Raw genomic sequence first — 27,470 nt, 5'->3', positions numbered from 1 at the left:
TACTCAGTGATGGAGTGACATTCAGAAAGGAAGATTAACTCTAGAATTCATGTTCCTAAACCCTATCCAATACTACTTTAATACAATAGCTGTCCTATTCATAAATTATTCTTTTTTAGTGAGTACTATTTGTGAAAGACACTCTCAGTTCTCACCATTAGAACATAGTGAACAGAGTATAGCCAAGATTTATTTGATGATCGATACTAACTCCATCCTATTGCCTAAGAATGTCCTTAAAAAGCTCTCTTACATTTATTAGACAAGGCTATGTGCAAATACTTAAGCTATAACTCTACTTTCTTTATAGATATTGAGAGAAGTTTCTCTTAGTGGAATTCAAAATCAAAGTTGTCTAGTATTCTGAATAAAAACATATCATACTACATCCTTTTGGTTATGTTCATAATGTGTTCATATAACATAAAATCAAGAGATCAGTTACAACGAGAAAAATGATCTCATATTTAATATTGAAAGATCATGCCACACCTCTTCCCATTTACTTGAAAAAATGTGGTTAGGAAAGTATTTTGGAGCTCAAGGTAAGGACTTCAAGGAGATTAAACTTAAAGAAAAATTAGAATCAATTAGATTATCAAAATTATTTTATTAGTCATAAAAGGTTAATAAGCAATTTAAAAATGAGGAGTCTGGCTTTAAATGATTCGGGCATTTCAAATATAATGACAAATGATTCAAACTTATGGTTTTTTCTTTTACACAATTCATATTACCTCACTATTTAATTTTCAATACAGGATGGTACTTGCTCCTTGTTTGTGGATGAAATGATTTCCATAATATGTTTACAATGACTTTTCCCACTGTTTATCTGTTTATTACCTATTTTTAACAGATGGGTTTGGCGAGGTAAAAATTAGAGCATGACACTAACTAAAATCAATCCTATTACGGATTAAGTGTATTCCCTAAGAAGATACGTGGAAGTTCTTCCCCTGGAAATAGTGATTGTGACCCTTTTGCAAAAAAAGAGCTTTCTCGAGGTCATTGAGTTAGGATGAGGTCATTAGGGTGGGCTCTGATGCAATGTGACCTTGTCCTTGAAAGAAGAGGGCAATCTGGGTACAGACACAGGAAACAGTGACCACCAGGTGAAGACACAGACACAGAAGGAAAATGGTCATGGAAACACAGAGGGGAGGACGGAAGTCGCGCTCCCCCAAACTAGAGAGCATCTGGGGCCACCAGAAGCCAGAAAAGGCAAGGAAGGATTCTCCCCCAGAGGCTTCAGAGGGAGCACAATGCTGCCAATACCTTGATTCTGAATATCTAGCCCCAAGAACTGTAAGATAATACATCTGTGTTGGTTTAAGCCACTCAGTATGTGGTGCTTTGTTATGACAGCCTTAGGAAACTGACACACTGACAAATAACAAGATTGATGCCAAACATTTTAAAGAAACGTTCTGAAATCTCTGGCTGCTTCGTATTCGAGATCAAATTAGTGATCATCAACATAGATCAACAGAGTAGCAGTCTGATGAGTTCAGCTCTATTGTTACAATTAGGCAGCCACACAGCAGGGCTTCAAATAGGAATCCTAGGCTTTTGAAGGACAGGCAAGTACTTTGATTCCTGGACCTCTCACTGGATTCCCATTAAGGTCCTCGATTTTATATGCAAGCATTTTCCAATTTTCTGTAACATGAATTCTCTTGTTTGTCTGATATATGCTGAGATCATCTGCTCAGTCCAAGGTTATGCACCACTCAGTTGTGTCACAGGAAGGTGGAATTGGAGTTCTGCACGAAAGTAAATCGTGTACTAATGAACAAAGAAGTCAAAGAGGTCGTAAGAGAAAGGAAGTTTCCCTTGAGATCTTTACTTTGCTCTTTTTTTTGGTGACAGGTTTGAGAAACACTGTAATGTCCTGAGGGCTGTCCAGAGCCCGATGGAAGAAGAAAAGGAGAATATCAAAATGATACAGCAATGCTCCTGTGCCTATACTCAAAGCATTTTGGGCAGAATTGCTGAATATTTCAAATACTCCATTCAGCAATCCCAATAGATGAAAAGATCGGCCATTGTATTTATGTTAAATATTCTATGCCTTATTAACTTGGCATAACTCATCCCTACTTTTCCCTTAGCCCGAACTTAGAATCCCAATAGAAATATTACCTTCACATGCTAACGATCAATAGCAGGTTTTCAATATACTCTAGTAATATACTTGGATAGAACATCATCAGATTGGCTAATTCAATGAGACCATTTCCCTTGCAGATGAGCTACGTTCGATTTGTTACCTGCCAAGTGTGGCAGCTCAATACTGGGCCCATTATTCAAGAATCAGGGAGAAAGTATACTAAATGAGCCTGGCTGTCAACATGTTCTCTCTTTGCAACATCATCAGCCCTGTCTGGGATGAACCCTCCCCACCCAAGTCCACATACACATTGTTCTTCTATCTGCTCTCACAGCGGGTTGATGTTACAAGAGACCTGAATCTACACACACATGCTGTATTGATTTACGCTGTTCCTCTAGACGTCAGTCTCGGAAAAAATCTCCCCTTCCGGCTGTTCATCTTCAATTTGGGCATAGACATTTTTTTATTTGTTGTTTTCACAAAAAGGGAAAAATGTAAAGGATCAGGAAGAAAAAAAAAAAATATGGGAAGACGCCTATTTGAATATGTTAAACACAGCTGGCCTCAATGTGAATTTTTTTAAAGTGTGTAGAGCCAACAAAGAGCATGATTGGTTGTTGTTTTTTTTAATTACTCAATTCCTTCATGTAACTTTCCATAACTGAATAGAAGCTCTGCATGTAGAATGGATGGCAGGGTAGAGATTAAACCAGAGCTGACAAACTCTCGTTGGAGAGCTACAAGAGCTACAAGAATCATTAGGTCTGTCATTTTGTTCTCTACCCACAGTGTTCTGCAAAGATATTACAGCATGGGCACCCACTGACTTGAGATTTCTGTAACACCTGGACCCAGAGTGATAGGAAAGGGGTAGTAATGACAGTTCCATGATTATTCCCTTTCTGGTCAATTTCAATCAGTTCCTTAATGTGACTTTAATGATGTTTTTTAGTGTTCATTCCTTTTTATTTTTTTAATGCTATACCAATAGCATTTCCATTCAACCACTGTGATTTTTTTCATTAGGATGATTATAATGGAAGATGACTCTCAGTGGAAATGTATGAGACACTCTTGTTATCCATGCGCCATTGTTACTCTACACTAATTGCTCCAGTCTGTCATGTGAATGAGTATTTAAGGAGATTTTAATCCCTGAACCACCACATTCATTGCAATTCTGTATGCTAAAGATCCTTACGACGTTATAGTGATAAAATTGGTAACGTGGCACACATGCCCAGATCTTCTAAAATTTAAACATAGTTAAAGTGTTTGGATGCATTTTAATTTGTAAGTTATTTGTTCCTCAAATAAATTGATGTGCACTGGGTTATAGTTTGGAATAAACTTTATAGTTAAAGTTTCACAAATACAGCCTAAAAGAGGACTGAATCCTTTTGCTGATTTCCGGCTCTAACTTGCAAGCCTTGCTTCAATTAAGTTCCTGGTAAGGCTAGGCAGTTAGGAATCATGTCCAACTATCACGGCTCCTTGCTCTTATGAGAAAGATGTCAAATGCACTGAACCCATCAAGGCAGGGATGTAGGTCATTAACTCAACTCTAGGTCTGAAAGCATTTTGAAAACTGGGTCAGTTCATCAAAAGTGCAAACATGACATGACAGAGCCTGTTGCTAAAACGGAAGTGTACAATTACAAGTCACATCAAAAGTAATCAATGCAGTTCATTATACAATCTGTTGTTTGGGGCGACTACTGCAAAGTTCAAAGTAAAAAATATACTTGTCTCTATCTAGGAATGATAAAAAGGTTAGAATGAGAAGATGGCGACATTATCAAAGAGTTGTAAATATATGACATACTGAGCTGGCATTTTTGAAAGTTTCTCTTGCAGCATAGAACTTCTATCACCATAGCAATGAAGTCTACAAAGACTGTATTAATTAGATGCGAATGGCTGCAAGGGAAATAGAACCTTTTCGTTTTTGAGAACCAGAGCTTAAACCTGATCTATTACAGAATATGCTATGGAAACCACATCGTCAGTTGAGCGTACTGAATTTGATATACCGTCTCGAAAGGAAAGGTCATTTGAGTTGGCATGATTACAGTTGTTTGGAAGTAGGTGTGAAACTACCAGTACTAAATAAAGTTAAGTGATGATAGCCCTGCAAGTATTAAAACGTACAGATACCATAAAAGGATCCATACAAAAATGACAGAAAATGTACATATGGAAGGAGAGTGGAGTTCCAAGAGCCCATCCGCCATGAACGACTGATGAGTTGGGAAGGCAATCATACGAAATAGTTCCGTCATAATCCTACATAAGAGTTTAAGCAACCATTTTTAACGTTTAGGTCAACTTTCGGTAAGTTACACATTTCTGAAAATGTTGAAATCTATCGTCTTGAACATAGTTTGCATAGAAAGAACTCAAACTCATGTCAAGCTTGGTGGAAAATTGAGGAGAGGCAGATCAAGAAGATTCCCTCAACTCCATTCTTCCTGGTTTTTGGCCCCTTAATAGCAACAGCAGGTCAAAGTTAGTTTATGGAAGCAAAGGGCCTTGGATGCTTTTCCAAACAAGTTCTAACCTGGAGTATGCAGCTTGGTTTCCTCCAGCGTCATACAGAAAATCTCTGCAGCACCCACTTCCACATAGAGAACTTTGGAGTAGGGGCACCTGGGAGGTTCAGGCAGTTTAGTGTCTAACTCTTAATCTCAGTTCAGGTCTTGTCTTAGGGTCCTGAGTTCAAGCCCCACATTGGGCTCCACACTGGGCACATAGCCTACTTAAAAAAAAAAAAAAAGGAAAAAAATGAAACTTTTTTCCACTGGCCAACGACCACAGATACGCCAGTTTAGGCCTGCACCTGTACACAGCTATGTGAATTATAGAGATCTCAAGGAATTGTGTGCACTTTGCCATACCCCTGCTTATAAGGTTCAGTACATCAACATAAGCATCGACAAATTTAAATGAACCCTCCTTAATTACCTTTGGGTAAAGGTATTGCTTAAAGCTGGATCAAAATGGCAACTATAGTGAATTCTCACAATAATGGCATTGCCATTTCTGTTTTTAATGTTCTTTGCTCTCTAGGGTCCCTAAACCTAAAGAATATTAGTCCCAAACTGCCTGCATTAAAACCAAAAACAAAAACAAAACCAGTGGGGCACCTGGGTGGTTAAATGTCTGCCTTCGGCTCAGGTCATGATCCCAGGATCCTGGGATTGAGCCCCACATCGGGCTCCCTGCTCAGCAGAAAGCCTGCTTCTCCCTCTCCCAAGCCCCCTGCTTGTGTTCCCTCTCTTGCTCTCTCTCTGTCATAAATAAAATCTTAAAAAAAAAAAATTTAAAAACCTGCCATGGAAGAGAATGAAAAGGACAAGAGAGAAGGTTTTCCCAATTCTTGGATGCAATTTTCTCTGAAGTCAGCTTTTCCTTTGCACCATGTGTATAATTTCAGCCAAAGAGGTTCTATGAACAATTGAGATGTTCAAGAACGCTTCATATAAGTCTTGAAGATGAGTAGAAAATTTTCAAGACTGTATATTAGGTATATGTACATTGGGAACACTTGGGACCGGAGGAGAATCTAGCAGTGGTCCTGCGATGGAGGAGAAGTTTGCTACCAGAATGCAGGAAAGAGGAAGTCTAAGAGCCCCCACAGGGAAGTAGCTTGCTACATTCAGGGAACTGGAGACAATGCCATGCGATTTAAGCATTGGGAGACTGCATATATGAAATAAGTGAAAAAAATGGATGGAAGGGTGCTTCCTAGGTACCAAACACCCTTCTTAGCATTTATACCTATTATCTTACATATCGATGTAATCCCCATAGCAACACTGTGAGACATGTACTATTATATCTCTGTGTTGCCTACTATAAAACTAAGGCACAAAGACATGCAGATTCATGAGTAGAAGGGCTTCAGACACTGACAGTGGGGTTCCAGTACATGATCATTAACTCTGGGCTACAGTGGCCTTTCAATGAGCTCATGTAGGTAGACCTCTCCATCAAGAAACCTCTCGCCAGCTCTGTAAAAATCTGGGGGAAGACATCATAGGATGTCTCAAAACTACTGTTGAAGCTGCAAGAGATCATTTGGAATCTAAGTAGTAAGGAGATTAAATTCAAACAATAAAGATGACTCAAAGCAAAGAACCTAGTCACGTAGCTATTTCAACCATCAGGGAAAGGCTGATGGGTACATCACTACGATGTCAGTGGGAATGGAGAGGAAGGGATGATTTAAGAGACATTCAGGAGACACGTTTGCTACGACTTAGTAACTAAATAGTTGAAGGCTTTTCATTTGTTTCTTTTAATTTAATATCTGGACCATCCCTATTCTTGTTAGTTATCTCATTTCTTAATGTTTATTCAAAGTCTGAAGAGTTCAAACCTAGATGTTGTCCTTCAAGCCATTCAGATATCTCTTTTTTTTTTTTCTATTTCTTCTAACTTCAGCCTGAAGCCAAGATTGGGAGGTAAGAACAGGGAGAGTCCCCATTATTGAAATCTTCACACTCACACTCAACGTGTGTTTCTTGAGACTAAGTATTTTTTTGTCAAACCTAGATGTTGTCCTTCAAGCCATTCAGATATCTCTCTTTTTTTTTTTTTTTTTTTCTAGTTCTTCTAACTTCAGCCTGAAGCCAAGATTGGGAGGTAAGAACAGGGAGAGTCCCCATTATTGAAATCTTCACACTCACACTCAACGTGTGTTTCTTGAGACTAAGTATTTTTTTGTCAAACCTAGATGTTGTCCTTCAAGCCATTCAGATATCTCTCTTTTTTTTTTTTTTTCTAGTTCTTCTAACTTCAGCCTGAAGCCAAGATTGGGAGGTAAGAACAGGGAGAGTCCCCATTATTGAAATCTTCACACTCACACTCAACGTGTGTTTCTTGAGACTAAGTGTTTTTTTGTCAACTCCAGTCCTTTCCTGATGCTGCCACTAGGACACCTCTAGTGCCTCAATTCAACCATCAGGGTGTGAATTTGCACCTTAGAGACCTTTTCTAGGACACCATTTCTGATCTTGAGAGGAAAAAGCCTCCCTGCAGGAATTAAAAATTTTCTACCTTTTTCCACAAAGCGCTGGTACTGGAAAATTGTTTACTGGGTTCCCTTTAAAGTCTCCAGTATTACCTTTGACAACATCCTAGTGAACCCCCAGACGGAAAGCTGCCCTTCTCAATCAACCATGCTCTCCAACCCTCCCCAAAAGGTAAGGGAAAGGCCTATTCGAGTGTAGGACTGGCCCTACACAATGAAAAGTTTCATCATGTGTACCCCGTGCCATGATAAGTAATGATAGGTATCTTAGAAGTACACCCCAGGGCCAGCTTCCTCCAATAGAGCTGTTAATAGCACTTCTTCTCTCAATTAAATATGTGAAGAGTCATGGCACGTTGTAGTTCACCCATCACAGTTTTCGAAGGACAGCACATAAAATCTGTGGAACAAAGCTCCATTGAAAAGAAGTAACAAAATTCTCTTTCACATTCCACAGATTGTTTTCAAATTACCCTTGTCAGAGTACTTCTTTCTAAATTACGCTTACTTGTCATAATTATGTATTTCCCACCATTCCTGGGATAGTAAGCTACTTCCAAAATGCTTAGCAAATGGGGAAAAAAATTAGAAAATGAATCCATTACTCTTTTTTATCTGAAAGTACTTGAGATGATTGCCACATATATTTACTTTTGCTTTTGCAGAAAAGAGTGGAGGGCAACTTAAAAATAGGCTCAGAACATTTTAAGAGAAACAAAAATGCAATAAGGAAGGAAATTTGTGGATAGATTAGCAAGATGGAGAAGGAATGAGTTTAGAATGTATAGAGTTTTCCATAAAAATCTGAGAACTTAAATAGAAATTATTCGCAAATTAGATTTTATTTACTAGTAATTAGCACACGGACAGAAACATTTATTATCACTTTCAAAAGGTCAAACTGTAACAACCAGGGTGTTAAAGCTAACAAAGTTTTCAAATGGTTAAATAGAGAAAGGACACTGAATATAATGAACAAATTCCTTGTTACAATTTGGACCGTAATTTTCACAGAGATGTGTCTTTTGATATTTTTCATTGCAGAACGAAATGGAAAGGCATTGCAGGGGATTTCAAGGGGCAATGATTTAAAATATTCTAAGTTTGCATGCCTTGAGAGTCCTAAATTTAGGTGGTAGATTTTTATTTTTTTAAATTGTATTTATTTATTTGACAGACAGGATCACAAGTAGGCAGAGAGGCAGGCAGAGAGAGGAAGGGAAGCAGGTTCCCTGCTGAGCAGAGAGCCCGATATGGGACTCGATCCCAGGACCCTGAGATCATGACCTGAGTGGAAGACAGAGGCTTAACCCACTGAGCCACCCAGGTGCCCCCAGGTGGCGGATATTTAGATTACCTAGTGAAATATTTGGACTGAACTTCCTTCAAGTATATTCCCGTAAATACGTTTCTGAGAGGAAAACCCAGGAAAGTAAGGAGGAACTATGAGTTGAAAAGAGGGCAGAAAACACACATACATGATCTGTTTGCTGGTGGAAGCTCTGGGGTAAAAGAAGGGAAGGAGGGAAATGTAAAAAGGAAGTGAGATTTGTTAAGTTGAATTGTCCAAAGCCCTAAAAAAATTAAAAGTTTAACCAAGAGAAGATGTGCATCAGGTTTTTAATAAGCTTCTCTCTTAAGCCATTTAAATTAACAGTCATAACATTTACAGATTTTTTTTAATTGCAGAAATGTTGCATTTATTCAAAAATGCATAACAGCAATCATGACGTGAAAAACACCTCTTCCCGTTGCCTCCTCCACCCCCCCCCCCCCGCCCAGCCTGACTCGGTTTTTTTGCACGTGTCACATGACCAGATCTTCTGCAGTTAGAGAATGTATCTACCTTCCCGTCATGTTTTGATTAAAGACAAATGTCAATTAACGAAACAATCATTCTAAATAAAAATTGCCTTCCTATAATTCTATATTAAATTTTCAAACATTTCCCTCACTCAGGGGATTATGTAATGTGGCTTATCTGTAAGTTTCCCTGCAATGATTAATATTCAGGAAAAAGTTCAAACTTAGTTAAAAATCAGTTAAAATTAAATAACTGCTTCGTGGAAACCATTCATTTAATGAAGGATATTTTTTAAACCCCTGCAGCATGAACTGTCCTTTGGGGGATAAGTAAAGCTTCCTAGGACTTCTAATGTTCATTCCATAGGTGTTTGTGGAACTTATCAAATATTCAAAGTGCAAACATACACATCTTTGCTCTATCAATATTTATAGCCTGAAAACACATTATTGTTGCAAATATGTCAGGACAATGAAAAATACCCATTTACAATGGGAATATATAACAAAGGGCAGTTGAACAACATAATTTATTTCTATCATTTATTGAATGGCTCATAAGTAATAAGAATGAAGCTACAACTAAGTTATGAAGGTCATTTCCTCTCATGTATGAAAAAACATAAATTGTTTATATCATTATCTGCTGTAAAACATCCTGCCCATTGAGGATCCTGGAAATTAGGAGCCTGGTGTGTGGGCTCTATACTGCATAAGTGCCCCAAATTGGCTTTCCGTTGGCCATGGTCATGTGCAGATTTCTCTGTGCTTGCAAGAATGCGGGCATGGTTCGGATTAAGTGTTTGTGTTTTTCTTAATTCAAATTTGTGTCAATATCATCGCAACCTGCCGCAGAAGTAGTCAATCTCCATCTGATCAGAAACAGATTAGAACCCGGGAGCTATCATTAGGATAGATGATAAATAATAACCACTGGCATTTGTGTTATTGGTGATCATTTTAAAGTACACTTTAGAAGTATCATTTTCAGGATACCTTAGAATGCTCCTTTTTAAAAGACTCTCAAGGGGCACCTGATGTCTCCGTCAGTGAAGCGTCTGCCTTCGGCTCAGGTCATGATCCCAGGGTCCAGGGATGGAGTTTCATATCGGGCTCCCTGCTCAGCGGGGAGTCAGTTTCTCCCTCTCTCCCTCTGCTCCTGCTTGTGCTCTCTCTTTCCAAGATAAATAAAAATCTTAAAAAAAATAAATAAACAAAAGACTCTCACATAAGCATTACTATTCCATTTTAACACTTGAGCAAACATGAGTTCAGAATGGCGTTCTTTGACAAAAGTCCCACAACCAAGAAGCATGTAACCAGGAGGGCAAGATTCTAAATTCCTGGATTCACCCACTTTCCTCTACATCATGCTTCCTTTTCAGTCCTAATACAAGTCACTGACACTTACTGGGTGTTGTACCAGTTTGTATGGGCTGTTCCCTTTAATCTTTTCAACTGTCCTTAGAAGTAGGTCCTTAACCTATATTACATATTCGTGGACAGAAGTTCGGAGAAGCTCAGAAACTCCTCAAAGTAGCAAACATGGGATTTGAGACTGGGTATCCTTTAATCTAGAGCCTGTAGTTTTGAACGATGCAGTAGAGAGAGCAATATTGTTACCTAGGCCTGAGTTTCTCAACTGTTAATGTCTGCACGTGTCCTCCCTGGAGTTTCAATGCAGATTCTTTCTCTCTTCTTTTTTCTCTATGAGAGAGAGAGAGAGAGAGAGAGCACGAATGCCTGTTTGGAATGGAGGGGAGGGAACAGAGGGAGAGCAAGAGAGAAACTACAAAGCAGCCTTCATACCCAGCATGGAGCCCGACTCGGAACTCGATCTCACGACCCTGAGATCGTGACCTGAGGCAAAACCAAGAGCCGGACACTTAACGGACTGAGCCACCCAGGAGCCCCATGTGCAGGTTCTTACTCAGTAAGGAATACTGGGTGACTCCAGAAACTGCCTTGGCCTCATACTCACAGGTGATGCCAATGATCTCTGTCACTTAAACTCTATCACCTGGTGGTTTTATACACATAATTTAGAGATGCTTTTCTTCTTAATTCATTTTTGAGCTGCATTTCTCTTCTCTTCCTTTCTCTCTGTCCCTTTCCTCTTTTACATCTTATCCTAACTACATCAACACCTTCATCTTGAGTGAAAATTGCTCGTGATCAGTGATACTGAGGGAATAAATTATTGCTTCCATATCTGATTTTTATCGATGGTGTAGAGAAGACCCCCTAAAAATGCCCACATCTTAATTCCTATGACCTGTATGTCAAGTTGCATGACATAGGGATAATACAGGGAAATTAAAGTGGCAAATGGAATTAAGAATGCTCATCAGCTGACTTGGAGGGGAGGTGGGTACCCTGGCTTGAAGTTTAGCTAAGCTACATGCATTTTATTTGGCCACGGGGCCTGTGGAGGCCTTACCCTGACCTTAACTCCTCATGCAAACATTTGCCCAAGATAACAGCCCCCTGCATTACCAAAAATGTCAGTTCCTGCTATGACTTCTCCAGCAGCTTTGGTAATCAAAACGCTTCCCTCCCCTGTGGAGCTTTTCCCTTGAATGCTGCTTTGTAAAACCCCAGTGGAGCTACCAAAACTGTTCTTTTTGGTTTGGATTGACTAATCCAGCCTATCCCGGGAAACACCAAAGCACTCCACCACCAGCAGGAATAAAGGCATGTGTTCCTGGTCCCGAGGTTCTCTGCACACACACTGCTTGACATCCCTACATGGGCCCTCAAGGCATGCCATGTACCTCCTCTAGGACCTCTCAGCAATAAAGGTCTCTGTTTCCCAATTTCTCTTGTGATTTGTTGTTGAAACTCAACTCACCATATAACAAATGTTAATTCGATAGCCATGACACCAAGATTCCCCAAGCGGGTCCAGTGTAATCTCAAAGGGTCTTATGGGTAGAAGACAGAGGCGAGAAAGAGAACAAGAGCTGATGGAAGTATAAGAGACACATGACCTCCTATTTTTGGCTTTGCAGATGGTGGAAGAGGGAAGGAAGAGACATCTAGAAGCTAGAGAAGACTAAACAGTAGGTCTTCGCAAGAGCTACCACAAGGACGGCAGCCATGACAACACATTGCTCAGCCCGGGGAGAGCCACTTCAGCCTTCTGTCCTCCAAAAAGTAAGGTGACAATTTTGCACCATTTAAGTTGCTACCTTTGTGTAATTTCTTACAGTCCTGACAGAACACTAACACATGAAGATATTTCACTGTGTGAGGTTAACCTTTGTGAAAGTCTGCCCTCCAATCTCGAAGACATGGGGTATATATATATATTTTCATGTAGAAAAGAGAGAAAAAAAAATCTACAAAGATGCCCTTATCTAATTATAAAACATCTATTTTCTTCAAGTGAGAATTATCACTGGCAGGTGGGCAACATGCTTTGATTTCTCTTTTCTCATAATAACACAACATAAAGTGAAAAATATTAAAAAGCAGGAGAATAGGGCGCCTGGGTGGCTCAGTGGGTTAAGCCTCTGCCTTCGGCTCAGGTCATAATCCCAGGGTCCTGGGATGGAGCCCCACAATCAGGATCTTTGCTCAACAGAGAGCCTGAGTCCCCCTCTCTCTCTGCCTACTTGTGACGTCTCTCTCTCTGCCAAATAAATAAATAAAATCTTTTAAATTAAAAAAAAAAAAGCAGGAGAATGTAGAAAGCTGTAGGGAAAGAATCAAAAGAGTGTTGGAAACTTAGACTAGCACTGAGTCAATGGACTCACACAAGAACTAGTCTACCACAGGTGCCCAAACGCTGTGTTGACTTGGCTATGTCATTGCGCAAACAGTGCTTAGAAAGTTACTGCCTTTCTCTGCCTCTTGCACTCCCTTTCCTGGAGTCCTGGGGTTCAAGAGGAAGTCATGCTCGCCCCTCTCTGCAGACCTTGAACCAACAAGGTAAAATGCATATAAATGTGCATGATAGGGCTTCCACTAAGTTTTGTACGTACAGCACGTCCCTAACCTACGTAGTTATTTACTATTTTATCTGTTGCCCTTAGTTAACAAAATGCCTCACTTATCGTTAAATTGTGCCAGTTTTCGTTTTAAAGGGAAAATGTCATTCCCCTTGTAACTGATTTTTAAAATATGAGGTAAGGAGAAACACAACACTTGGGTCAATTATCTAGAGGTTCTGAGTTCAGGATGCTGTTTAACTTAACACATGGCCACAGTGGGGCATCTTGCTCTCTCTGTCCTGAACTGGACCTGGGCAGGGTCTGGCCTCCCCATGCAGCACAGCTGGATTCCCTTTGCTTCTGCTCTAAGCAGATGAGTATAGAAGATTCGCCTCCCTTCTACTCCACGCACACCTCTCTTCTTCCCTCCTTCCTCCTTTTTCACTCTGATAGATCTTTCACGATGTAGCCCTTAATGGAGATTTTTATCAGACTTAATAAAAAGCTTTTATAAATTGGCATAAATGGATTTTTGTTCATTGTAATGAACAATTCTTTGATAAAAGCTTTATTTTCCTGTGTGCATTTATACCTCCAGTCTTGGAAAGCCCTAAAAGGAAATTACAGTATGAAATTCTGACACTGAACTTTGGTGCTTGGTCTCAATCACATCTTAGTAGTGTGAAAACTCAACCTAAATCATAAATCATAAAACTTTTTTGTGTTCTTGTAATGGATCATATGACAGCACATATATTAACAGTGATTTAGTGAGGGGCAGAATCACATAAAAGACACACAAGATAAAAATTGATAGTAATGTGGACCACTCTACTTCTAGGTTATTTTTTTTTAAGCTTTTATTTATTTATTTGACACAGAGAGAGAGAGAGATCACAGGTAGGCAGAGATGCAGGCAGAGACAGGGAAACAGGCTTCCTGAGGAGCAGAGAGCCCAGTGCGGGGCTTGGTCCCAGGACCCTGAGATCATGAGCTGAGCCAAAGGCAGAGGCTTGACCCACTGAGCTATTCAGGTGCCCCAATTCTAGGTTATTTCTAAAACTATACAAGCTACACTATTATTAGTACCTTTAGTAACTGCCTCTTAACATTTCCCATCTGTGAGAATTGTCTTGTCTTACCCTGAAGTTTGATACCTAAGATTACATTGACGTCCCTCATGAATTTCAGGCTTGTGTTGAAACTGACACCACCATATGTGTCAACTACCAAGTGTCCAAGTTCAAAGTCATTTTTCCAAGGCAACCCCCAGTCTTGCCTTGCTCTGTCCTAAACTTGCATCAGACCTAATGCCTTTGGATTTTAGGCTAAATTCTTGAAGACTGAATAAAAGGTAGTAAGGTTAAGTGTTTTGATACAAAGGTAGGTTAAAATATTCCCAGCAGATTGGAAGGACAGAAATGCAGAAGATCTCCTATGGATGGAACAAAATTTAGCTTGAACCCTTCCAGCAGAGGTGCTAGAGGAGAAATAATAGAAAAACCTGGAAATGGAAACAGAATTCAATTTACCTAGGCAGGTAAAGCATTGTAATTTGTGTGTGCCACCTACACACTCCCTTGTAGACTGGCAAACAGACACAAGTCAAATATATGCTTTATTGCCATGATAATATAAATGATACAACTTCCATACCATTGTGCTAAGTCTAAAGTCAGGAAAGGAAATGTTTTCTAGGGGAAATGATGACAATTGGGTAGCATCCACGTAGCCAATGCTGTATGGAGGGAACCAGCTGTAGGAGAGAAAGAAAACAAGCTCAGCTTCAACCTTCTCTTGAGTCTTCTTTCGAGGACTTTTTATGATCTTAGCAATGATTTCCCTTTGGAAAACTGATTACCAGCCCCTTTCATTTTCATGATTAATACTTACAAAAAGAAACCATTCAAGTATTAGTTACAAAAGTAACAAGATTTGTGGGATTCTACTGCATTGTATTTTCAGAACTTCTAGAGAATTTTTGATTATGTCTTTATGCTTAAGACGTTATCGAGATGGATGGTGGGATAGAAATATTTCTGAGCATAAACTTTCTCCTCTCTCTTTATCAAGCTGTATTTGTAGAGCAGGTAATGAACACTGATTTCAAAATTTATATATGAGAATCACTCTATTCAATTATATTCAATTAGTTTTATGAATACAATTGTCTCAAAATCAAAGGCTGCCTTATGGTTTGAATGTTTGTGTGCCCCCAAAATGCATAGGTTGAATCCAAATCACCACAGTGATGGTAATAGGAGATGGGACTTCGGGAGGTCATTAGATCATGATGGTGTATCCCCAATAAATTGGATTAGTGCCTTTATAAAGGAGGCTCCAGAGAGATCCTTTGGTCCTTCCACAAGATGCCAAATCCAATGGTGACATGATCTTAGACTTCTCAGCCACCAGAACTCTGAGAAATTAATGTTCATTGTCTGTAAGCCACCTGTTCTACAGTATTTTGTTAGGGCAATCCAAATGAACTAAAACAACTATATTCTGACTTCTACATGCCATCAGGGTATAAAGGGCCTTACACAGTTCTGTTTCAGTGATGGAGGTCCTTCAAATCCTCTTCCATGCCAACTAAGGACAAAGGCCAATGGGTGAGACTGGGCGTTCTTTTGCCCAGTTGGTTGTGAGTGCTCCTTATTGCCATTAGTCTCTCAAGTCTTGCTTTATTCCACCTCTACACAGAAGCAGGGCCAGATCCTAGAAGACTTCCCTCTCCCTACTCTATTAAAATCTAATCCCTTTCTTTCTAACTCCTTGACCTCAAAGATTTTCTCCTTCTGCCTTCCTTCTCAGACCCAGCTAGCTTCATTTTCTCAATAGGCTTTGGCTTTTACAAAATAGAGGTCAGACCTTGACTTTTTACTACACCTGCATTCTGCCCTGCCAAAAAAATTCCTGAAGCAATGAAGCCTAAAAACAACTATAATTTGTAGAATGCTGGAGCAGAAAATACAAAGACCAAAATACAAATTATTCTTTAAGTAAATTACCCAGTAAACATTTTAGCTTCATAAAATTTTTAAAACGAATGTTATCTGGGCATACATTTTTTACCCCCAAAATGAGCATAACTGATAGAATTTCCTAATTTTAAAGCACACCCCAGTCAGTAATAAGTCCTTCAAAAAATTCAGGAAGTCAATTGGAACATTTTAAACATATGTTCTCACACGCTTTCTTATTTAGTGTGACAATATTCTTTACATCATGTGATCCTTTCATGTAAAACACTAGAACACTACAGTAGGCTAAATCAACCAGAAACTAAATAAAAATATATAAACCCATATTTTATACAACAAAGAAAAACAAGGTTATCAAAGAAGTTATGTTTTCTATAAAATAAAATTTAAAAAAATAAGCACATTTTCCTCACCAGAGACTCAGAGGCACTGATGTATTATGTTGTTGAGATTTGAAAGTCTCATTCCGGCTGTGATTAACACTCTTGCATATAACAAGCAATGCCTTAAAAATGAAAATCTATTTTCCTTTTTTTTCCCCTCCATTTTCCTTGCTTTCTCTCAACTCCCACTTAAAATTCAAGTAGGGTTTTTTTATTACTAAGGTCACATTATAAAATAGCACATAAGATGAAAGTAATAGAGTGTAGCCAAAGAGGGGCGTGAAAATGAACACATCAGAAGCCAGCATCAGTTGCATGCAGTTTCAGAGGTGTTCGTTCTCATTGGATCTTGAAGGTAGGCTGACAGGAACAATCAGTTGCCTCATAGATCACTGACAGAACCTCGGGAAGACAGATGACATCCAGAAGAGCAACCCCACAGAAATTAAACAAAGCGCTGCAAGAACAATTAACATCTTTGGGGATAAAAATGCCAAGGAGGAACGTTGCTAATTTTAGGGCACAAAACGAAGCCTAAATGACATCTTCATCTCAGTGGCAGTTAAGCCCATAAAAGACACACAGTGATTCTACAAGTCTAATCATGTGTTTTCATATCGTATCTTTTTACAATGTATAGTCAATTTCTGATCAGTCGCAGGGAGATGAACTTGCATGTCTCAAGAACACCCATAATGTATGTGGTATGGATCATTTTAACCCTTACTCCACCCCCAAGACAGATTGGTAAACAGTGGCACTAACTTCCTGAGACGAGTGGAGTCAGGAAGAAGTTCCTTCCCACTGTGGATGGAAATGACTCAGCATCTGGAGTCATTTGGAAATTTGGAAGCTTTAGAAAGTTCCCTGCTGTAATATTCTTAAAGCATGAAAAAAAAAAAAAAAAGTGAAGTTCAGCAAATCTTAAACCTATAAAAATAAAATATGATATAATGAAAAACTGTATTAGTTATTGAGATCCCAAAGTTTGTAACATAGTTGAACTTTGTCTTTCTATTTTCACTGAAAACAGTTAAGACGTAGAAGATTACGTATTTTGAGTATTGAAATTTATATAGGTGGATTCCACTCAAGCAGTATTTTAAAAATATAGTTATGTTTTCAGGGGGTGTGGTATTTTTCTTTCATGATGATTTGTGATCTTATTTTCTAATGCAGCCCCAAACTAGAAGGGGAAACAAAGATACATATATGTGGGGGGGGGGTCTAAAATAAGAAAAATCAGATGAAAGGAAAGTGGTCCCCTGGGAAGTTCCTTTTTATTTTTTAAAAGATTTTTTATTTATTTGACAGAGAGAGACACAGCAAGAGAGGGAGCACAAGCAGGGGGAATGGGAGAGGGAGAAGCAGGCCTCCCGCCCAGCAGGGAGCCCGATGCAGAACTCGATCCCAGGACCCTGGGATCATGACCCGAGCCGAACACAGCCATTCAATGACTGAGCCACCCAGGTGCAAACCCCCCCAACCCCCCACCTGGGAAGTTCTTAAAGTTAGACCATCTCGTGTGCCACTGATGACTGCCCCCCACAAAAAAGAAAGAACAAAAATCTCATCACTTAACCCCATTCCCTATAACATAAGAATAATATAATATTAAAGTGTTTTAGCTAATATGGATTTTTATTAAAAAATACCTATATCATCACTAACTACACCACCTTTTGACTGTAGATTATTGCAAAGTGCAAATTAAATGTCCTCATATCCACATCTCCAATGAACTACTAACCAGCATGTAATTAAACTTTGTAAAACCACAGCATATTCTACGATTTTCTTGTTATTTTAATACAGAGAAATCTTCAAACAATACTTAACTATATAACATGAAAATAAAGCATTGATTAATCATGGCTTAAATCTGGAAATCCAGGTTGTCTGAATGAAATTTTTTCAAATAATTTGTCTAATATTTTGATCATTGTCAGTAAGTATTATTTTATAGTTTTTATCACATAATAAAACTGAAGTGTGAGATTATTTGCTCATGTGGCAGATATCGCGACTTTGCTCACATCAAACTAAACTCATTCAGTGAAGTAGCCCAATCACAAACATAGATAGGCAGTGATCTAATTAAGGAGAAATTTCTGGAACCAAAAATTTGATTTATTTATACATCTAACCCTGGCATCCTGTAACCTTTTCTTATCAGCTCTTCTACAATTCAAATCTAAGCAAATTAAAACCTCATCCAGAGAAGGTCCTGTCACTGCAAGACTATATATGTAGAGATGATGCTTTAAGACCAGAGCTGACGGGGTGCCCAGGTGGTTCAATTGGTTAAGCGGCTTACTTCGGCTCAGATCATGATTCCAGGGTCCTGGAATCGAGCCCCGAATCGGGCTCCCTGCTCAGTGGAAAGCCTGCTTCTCTCTCTCCCTGTCTCCCTGCCCTCCTGCTTACTTGTGCTCTCTCTCTAGCTCTCTGTCAAATAAACAAATAAAATATTTTAAAAAAATGGTCTCTCTCGTAAGACATCTCTGTGATATTTGGAACAGAAAAAAATGCCTACTTATTAAAATGTGAACTAATGTTATGTGTAAATAACCTTAAAAAAAAAAAAAAAAGACCAGAGCTGTCATTGGCTTTACTCACACCATTAAAGGTGTTCATGAATACATGCCTGTTGCTTAACAGTAAAACACCTTTCCTACCTTGCTACGGAGTAAGATAAGTAATAAAGTTTTCTAGTTGAAGTTTCCCAATTAATGAGTGGATGCTAATAGATTACAAAGAGGATAAACATAATTGAATGTATCCAAGTATATGTTTAGAAAGCCATAAAAGAAGGCGCCTGGGTGGCTCAGCGGGTTAAGCCTCTGCCTTCGGCTCAGGTCATGATCTCAGGTCATGGGATCGAGCCCTGAATCGGGATCTCTGCTCAGCAGGGAGCCTGCTTCCCTTCCTCTCTCTCTCTGCCTGCCTCTCTGCCTACTTGTGATCTCTGTCAAATGAATGAATAAAATCTTAAAAAAAAAAAAAGCCATAAAAGGAAGATGGCCTTGAAAACACAACAGACACTGAAGAATGTGGGCGTAGGGAAGGAAGGTAGGGGAGCAAAATCGTCCCCAGTTGAGAACCACTAACCTAGGCAGAAGGAGTCTATGGGGGAAAGAGAAATCAAGGAAGGTTTTAATGACCAAAGGGGCAGATGAAAGCAAGGTGCCTGTAGGGTGTGGAAGTTTCGGCAAATAAATGCTAGCTGCCAGATTTTGAATCTGCAGTGATGTGCATAAAAAAACTATAAGCTTGTAATCTCTATAAGGTAGAATTTTTAGGTCCTAGGGGACAGAGGTCTGCCAGGAAAAACCAGACCCCTCTAGGCCAGACAGGTAGAGAAAACCCGGTTCATGATGCTGCTTGGGAGAAATGCCTCCCCAGTAGGAGGCACCTGCCCCAAATTCACCACAAGACCCACACTCGAGACACCTGCCAGATCTGAAGCATCAGAAGGGAGGAGCCCAAAGAGCCAGACTCCAAACTGCAAAGAACCAAATTCAGTTTCACACAAGGAGCAAGGCTTGCCAATCAGAATTCCAAGAGAGCGGGATTCGCAAAACAGGATGAAGTCAAGCACGGGCTCTATCCGTCTATACTACAGCAAGGTCGATGCCGGATTGGATTTAGCCCCAGTGCTTTTTTTTTTTTGCCTAACACAGCAGAGGAAAATATCTTCAGGCACACAACACCCTTCTCTGATGCTAGAAATGTTCTTTATCTGACCTGAGAGGTGGTTACATGTGGAGTATAAAACATTCTCAAGTTTCAGATTTTAGTGTACTTTCTTGCATTATGTTATATCTCAACTAAAAAGCATAATGATAATAGCAATGACCATAATTACGTATTAAGTGCCTGTAAATCCATCATCCAAAACAAAGCTTGAGTCTTGAAAATATCATGCATCTGATCACCCCACTCCCTCGCCATTCCGGCCCCTTTAACTTCTGCCCAAATCCCATGTTCATCATCTCTTTGCTTTTGCTTATATTTAGTTCCATTGTGTCTACTTGTATTCCTGAATTATATATGTAGGCTAATTGTAACAAACTGCTTTTTATTTGAGATGTTCAAATTAGTTCATCTTTCTCACTGTGTGTCAGTATCTTCAAAGTAATGCCTCAAGGTCAGCGGTCTCTAACAATTATTCCCAGTTGCCATTTATTTCATTAACAGATTTCAATCTTGTTCTAAATATATTTTTGAGACCAACTTTTTTGGGGAGTCTTCCTTTCAGGAAAAGTTGGAGTGTCTTTTCTGCCCTCTATGCATACTATGTTACCTCTAATGGCTATAATCAAATTGTCTTTTATTCCTTGATTTTAATATGATCATATATCAGTCATTTCTTCCATCTCATTAGTTTTATTTTAAACACATTATATATTGTCCCACTTTTATAAATTGTTCGTTAGGACTATAATGGCATTAGTTGGTTCTCATTTGGCTTTCATAGCTCTGCAATCTTATTTCAACATATTCTTTGGTTTTATCAGTTTGTATTTGAACAAAATGACTTACAGAATACCTATTAAGTTCATTTTGTCTGTAAAACAAATCACAATTAGGGAATATGCTTCTGTTTCTTGAATTATGCCTTTTTTCCAGATTAGATCTCTCGACTGCATTTTGCACGCTTTGTAGAAGCTGTTTTCCTCTCTTTCTAGTCTCCTGCATTTAGACTTTCCATTTTCTTTGAAGGAAGGAGGCACATTCTTCTGGATATCATTCACATCTTCTCAGACCAGATTCTTCCAAAGATCAAGCCTCAGTTTGACTTCCACTCTTCCCACTTCTCTTTAGCCTGTGGCCATTGGGGTCACGGATGTGGGGTACCCGCTGGGGTAAGAATGAGCTTGAATTTTTTCTTCCATCTTCCTGAATGGTCACACCTAAGACCCATTCCAGCAAGCCGGTGTTGTAGTTTGTACCTGTGGAATCTTAGTTTATTCCCCTTTCTAAGTAATGCACTAAAATACAGGAAGCCATGAGACATGACAAAGCCTGGAAAAATTGTAAGCCTGGTAATAACACAAGAATGGCCAGCCTTGCTTTTGACCTTGATGTAGTGAATGCCTTTGCAGCCATTCTTACTGGGACCAGATGCTGAAACATCTACAGATGTTTCAATTATCCAGAGTAGTCTACCAGTTACCATAGTGAAAAGAAGAAAATAAAATAAATAGGATAAATGTCAACCTTGCTTATGATTTGAAAACAGTGTAATGTTTGCAATGACTAGAGCAGAGAGGAACTGTATGAGGTGCTCTGGTGACTGTCCTGAACCATTTCCACTACTGTTCTGGTTGTTTGGAGATTGTATCTGGCAAAAGCCTCTTTGATAAGGAGCCAGTGAAGTCAAACTATGTTCCAACAGGAGTGACTGACCACATACGTACTTGGAGCACATGCCTCTCCAAGAAGAATGCCTACACTGGGTTTCTTATCTTGAGACTAAGGCTGGATGATAAGGGGTAATGGTGATTGGTACCTTTTTCTTCTGCAACTGACACATCCAATACATTAGTTTCTCCATTCTTAATTAAGATCAAAGTCTTTAGTGCTCATATTGATCCCTACAGGCATGTGGCTTCTTAAAGACTGGGTTAAGCTGCTTTTACTTCTCTTAATCCTACAATCTGACTCTGAAGCCCCTTAAAACAGGAAAATCAAGAGAGGACACAAAAAGGGATAGTTCATAGCACCAAATGCTTTAAAGAGGTTAAATCAGATGAGGAAAAAATTGTCTTTTGGTTTTTAACCAAAAAACAGTGATCTTTGCCAAGTTTTGGGGGAGGCTAGATAGCAGATTGCTAAGTGAACAGGAGATGAATGAACAACATCATGTTCAATGTCACAGGCTGCATGGAAAGGACAGAATTTAGGGAAAAATAAAGAATGAAGGTAATTTTATCTTCCTAAAGATAGGAAAGACGTAAGCATGCTTACATATTAATGCAATAGTCAAGGGTATTCCATGAGAGAATGGTTGATCTCTAGCAAAAACAAACAGCAATAATAATAATTTGAGAAAACCCTAACGTCCCTCTAGTTCCATGGAGAGAAGACAAGAAGGCACCTCCCCCCAAAACTAAATAGAGTGATAAAAATCTAGAGCCATCACTAGAATAACCAGGGTGCAGCTAACATTCTTGAGACTAGGAATTTTGTTTTAAGGCCTTTTTAATCACCTAAAAATGCTAAGACTTTCTTATACATATTAAAAAATGTCTACTAAGTAAATAAAACTCCAATGTTCAGTGGCACTGAATAAAGACAGAGTAGTGCAGAAGGAATCAGGCAAACAGGAACAAAACAAAGAAAAGAGCATCCTGGCCCATCTTCATTAGCACATCTACAAGCACACACCAGGTGTCAATTCCTTTTAATTAAAAAATAATAATAATAATAATAATAATAAGGGATTTTTTTTATTAACGGTTTTATAAATGTTAAGGCAGGTATTGATTCATGTAACTCCACCACAAGCAGCACAAGGTGAAGTCCCACCACCCCCCAAAACCTCCTTTCTATGCCTTTGTAGTAACAACCTCCCCATACTTCTCCGTCCTTGAAACTACTTCCCTGTTCTGCTTCATGATGGGTTTGTCTTTCCAAGCATATCCTGTAAATGGAATCTTATGCCTTGTAATGTTTTTGAAGCTGACTCATTCACTCACTCAGTGTGACATGGAGATTTATGCAGCTTGTTGCTTGCATCAACAGTTAATTCTTTTTATTGTGAAGTAACCCCTCATTGCCCAGATGCATCCTAATTTGTTTCTCCGTTCCCCCATTGAAGGATGTTTGGACTTTTTCTGAGTTTGATTCAGTGATGTCACTCATGGGTAGTCAACCTCTAGAAACAGAGGCCGTGTTTACAAAAACACTGCACACAAACATTTATAGCAGCTTTTTTTCATATTCCCACCAAACTTTTCATGTGAGTTTCATTAAAAAATGAGAATTTAATTGTGTATGTATATGTGTAAGTATAGTTATAAGCTCTCTATATACAAATACCCATGTGTGTGAAATCTTCAAGTTGACTATGGGGTAAAATAATTATAGCTCTCATTCCAGAGATAGCATCCATCATTCTAATAAACACTTGCTATCTTCATGAAACTACAGTGAAAGGATCTCATCCAGATATTGTTACATTTATCTGAACTGAGCAGGCATTTCCTGTTTCAGCCAAGTTTCTTGTAAACGAAAAGAAACAAAACAGATGTTGCACTCTTACACACTGCAGCCTTAGCCAGGGGTTTCAAATTTCTTTCATTGTTCTTGTTACACATAACAGAAGGAAGCCTCATAATGGGCCCATTTATGAATATTTTTGAAGTACCATAAACTAAATATACTATAGTTGAAGTTAGCATATGGAGGATGATGTGAGAAACTGTCCACAATACCTATCCTTATTTCTATGGGGAGAATGTTTTATAATTTTTCAAAACTACCAATTTGCATGTTGGATTTGCTTTAATAATGATAATGTTTTCTATTTGTATGTCAGTCTTATTCCTATGAACATTCTTTAACCCACATTATGTGATTTTTGTTTTCCCTTCAGTGTCAGTCTCAACTAAGGAAAGATTTACAAACATAAGCACATGGCCCATACCTTTCTATCTCAAAGATTAAGTCTGCCCAGGAACTGAACTCTTAGAAAATGTTATTGTAGATCATACATGTCTGGAATTAAAGAATGAGACTGTAGAGGTTTTGATTTAGCAAAATACACCAGGATTTCAAGAATCCTTGTTTGTCGACCTTAAGAATTTTGGACATTTTTATCTAAAAACTATACCTTAGACCCTCAATTATTTCTGCTGATGGCATGATTTTTTGAGGTCTTGATGACTCTGTGCCCAAAAAAAATGATACAAAGGATAAAATTCGTGACAGGTAATCATAGAAAGAAGTTCAAATTATGGTAATATTAATACCACATCTTGGTATTAATCAATACCTTGGTATGATAATCCATACCTTGAAATTTAATGGAGTATTTCTTCCCATATTATACTTTTTAATAGGCTGAGGTCCCCACCCTAGTTATCTTTATAGTTTCTGAGAGAAGGGTCCATATGAACATGAGCTAGGTTTAAATAAATGGTAGAATATGGTCTAGTAAGTGTGGTAACCAGCTGACCCTTAAAAAGCTGGGTCATTTAGTCCATTTCCTCTTATCCCCAATGTAGCTGACTGCAAGATTATTGCCACAATTTTAAGGTTTGCCTGAGAAGAGCTCCTGGGCAAGGTATTAAAAGTGAAGGTGTCCTTCCAATAACTCCAAACTAAAAAATAGAACATCATTTGTTTCCATAACCATCCAGAGCTCAAGGGGTAACTGGTTTCTCTGAAGCTCCTATAATAATGACATGTGTTCTCAGTCTCTGCTCTTAAAGTAAAGGCTTGGATAAATTAATTCATTTATTAGTGCAAATTTAAAACCCAGCTTGATAGATTTTTTTTTTAAGGTCATGACCCCTTCCAAAAAAGGGGGGGGTGTCATTGTAATTTACATACCCCTTTCCTACTCATCTCCATCTTAGGGGGTACTTGCTCCTGCTTGAGCATCTCCTATCTAATCAAAAGAAATTTTGATTTTTGGAGTCAGACTTGGAAATGAAATCATAGAATGGGATTGACATAGAAAGCTTCAGTGTGAAGATGTTGTTATATTTATTGTGGAGGAATGCCCTAAAATGATGGCCAATTTTTTTTTTTAATGTCAAACAACCTTCTTCTGTCCTCTCCACACATTATCATTCTCATCACATCTGCTAGTATCTCCACTGATAAGTGTTTAAGTAAATCTGATCATCATTGTATCACCTAGAGTGATTTCTCAAATACGGCTGGATTTGGAGATAGATTTTAATAAGAGTTCATTTTAGTCCAGTGGTGTACTTTCTATGAAGACAAAATCATCTTCAAAATAGCCCTGTGTCATAGGGGAGGAAGGAAAGATGACCTCCTGTTTTCCTGAATAAAAGTGCAAAACACACTGAACTTCCAGTGGTTAAATAATTTGTTGTAGATATTCTGGTTAATAAATAGGAGATAGACATGAAATATTGTGTTATGCAATTGATATTTTAAAATTAAATATTTACTAATGAGATAATTTCTCAATCTCTCAAAATTTCTATATGAAAAAAACAGATAACTGTCATAAAAATTCAATTGTTATGAGGGCAATGAGTCTAATTTAATTTTAAGATTTTATATTTAAATTTTTTGAGAGGTATTTTTGTCAAACATGTGTTTCTCTTAATCAGGGGGTAAAGAAAGCAAACTGATTTACTTCCCTTTAAGTTAAGTGGTTCACAATAAATGTTGCTCAAAATTTCTCACCTGAGCCTATTGATACCAAATTAAATGTGATTCATAACCCTTTTTCTTCCGTCTTCAAACATTATGACACAGAAAAGATGCACTTTAACTTAACATTTATTTCTACTCTTATTTCTCCAATTAATGTGATTTTCATAAAAGGTTATAGCAGAAATCTTTGGAGCAGCTACTGTAACATTAACATATGTGAAGAGATGACAGATTTTTATTTTTTAATTTTTTAAAAGACTTATTTGAGAGAGAGAGAGAGAGAGAGAGAACACAAAGGAGGGGCAGAGGGAGAGAGGGAATCAAGCAGACTCCATATTGAAAGCAGAGCCTGATGCAGGAGTTGATTCACGACCCTAAGTTCACCACTTGAGCTGAAATCCATCAGACACAACCAACTGAGCTACCCAGATGCCCCAACAGATTAATTTTTAAAAATGTGGATTGTAAATTTGGTAACATTATGAGAATACCTTTTTAGGAATCAATAAAATGCATATGCAGATGTGTATTTCTAATCTGTGCTGTGGTATTCTTCACTAGTATTCTTTGTATTTGGTATTCTTTTTTTTTCTGATATAAACAAAAGAATAGACATCTACCATAGTGAAAGACTAAATAGACACAATATCATACTTTCATTATATCACACATTTAAATGAACAAAGGGGTTTTTTTTCTTCCTCAAGGAGTACATATTTACACTGTCACTGTAATATACATTTCTGCAATTTAAATTGGTAAATCTAATTGTGCATTCTGATTTTGTCCTTATATCCATCCACTCTTATCAGTGGAAAAAGGAGAATTTCTCTAAACAAGGGAGTTTTAAATTGAAAATACAGATTATCCCAGTTGGTAATCTGTCATTCTTTTCTGTCTTTTTAGTGCTCTTTTCAAAGGAAACACTTTACATTGCTTTCAACACTCACCTAAAAGTGTGAGAAATCTCACACCTTTATTCTTTTTTAATAAACCTGTATTTTGTTGAACTTTCTAGCAGACATAAATATATGAAAATCCATTAATCATAAATACATCAAATCTTTTGTTAACTAAAATGTAGGGGGAAAAATGCTTAATGCACAGGTCATTGGTATCTATACAGCACTTATGACAACTTTGTTTACACTTTTTCATAGAGCATCTCCTGCGTTAGATGGTTAGTGTTACTTGAAAGGAAACATTGATTTTTACTTATGAACATACACGCAGCACTTAGGATTCAGACAGCCTTCCTGCTGAATTTCAATAAACGTTTAATGAAAAAATAAATAATTATTTTTTGATCAGTGTAATTGTTTAGGTATTGGGCGTGCATCATAGATATTCCCATCAGCATCAGTCAGTAAACTTTATGCAAGTAGGAGTCTTTTCTTCCTTTTTTTTTTTTTTTTAAGATTTTATTTATTTATTTGAGTGAGAGAGAGAGAGGCAGTGAGAGAGAGCATTGGCAGGCACAAGGGAGAAGCAGTCTCCTCGACAAGCAGGGCTATATCCCAGGACCCTGAGATCATGACTTGAACTGAAGGCAGACACATAAGGACTGAGCCCAAGGGGTGCCCCAGGTAGGATTCTTTTCTTACGGAATATTTACTGCTGTGTCATTTCATCTTCTAGTCAAAAGCAAAGCTTCCATTAGTCAAAAGGAATCCTGTCGTTGCATTGTATGTTTTGAAGACTGTAATTTTTTCTGGTACAGAATATAGAATAGTTTTTTTCTTTCCTCCCCTTTGCATTTCTAAAGCTAGTGACGCAGTCTGTAACGCATTCCGCCCTCCGGTGCAGGCAGAGGTATGAGAGCTGCCTGAGGAATGAAGTTGACCTGGTGCC

The sequence above is a fragment of the Mustela nivalis genome (assembly GCF_964662115.1).
Source record: "Mustela nivalis genome assembly, chromosome: 20".
In the NCBI taxonomy this organism is placed as follows: domain Eukaryota; kingdom Metazoa; phylum Chordata; class Mammalia; order Carnivora; family Mustelidae; genus Mustela; species Mustela nivalis.
Note: the sequence above shows the minus strand (reverse complement) of the source record.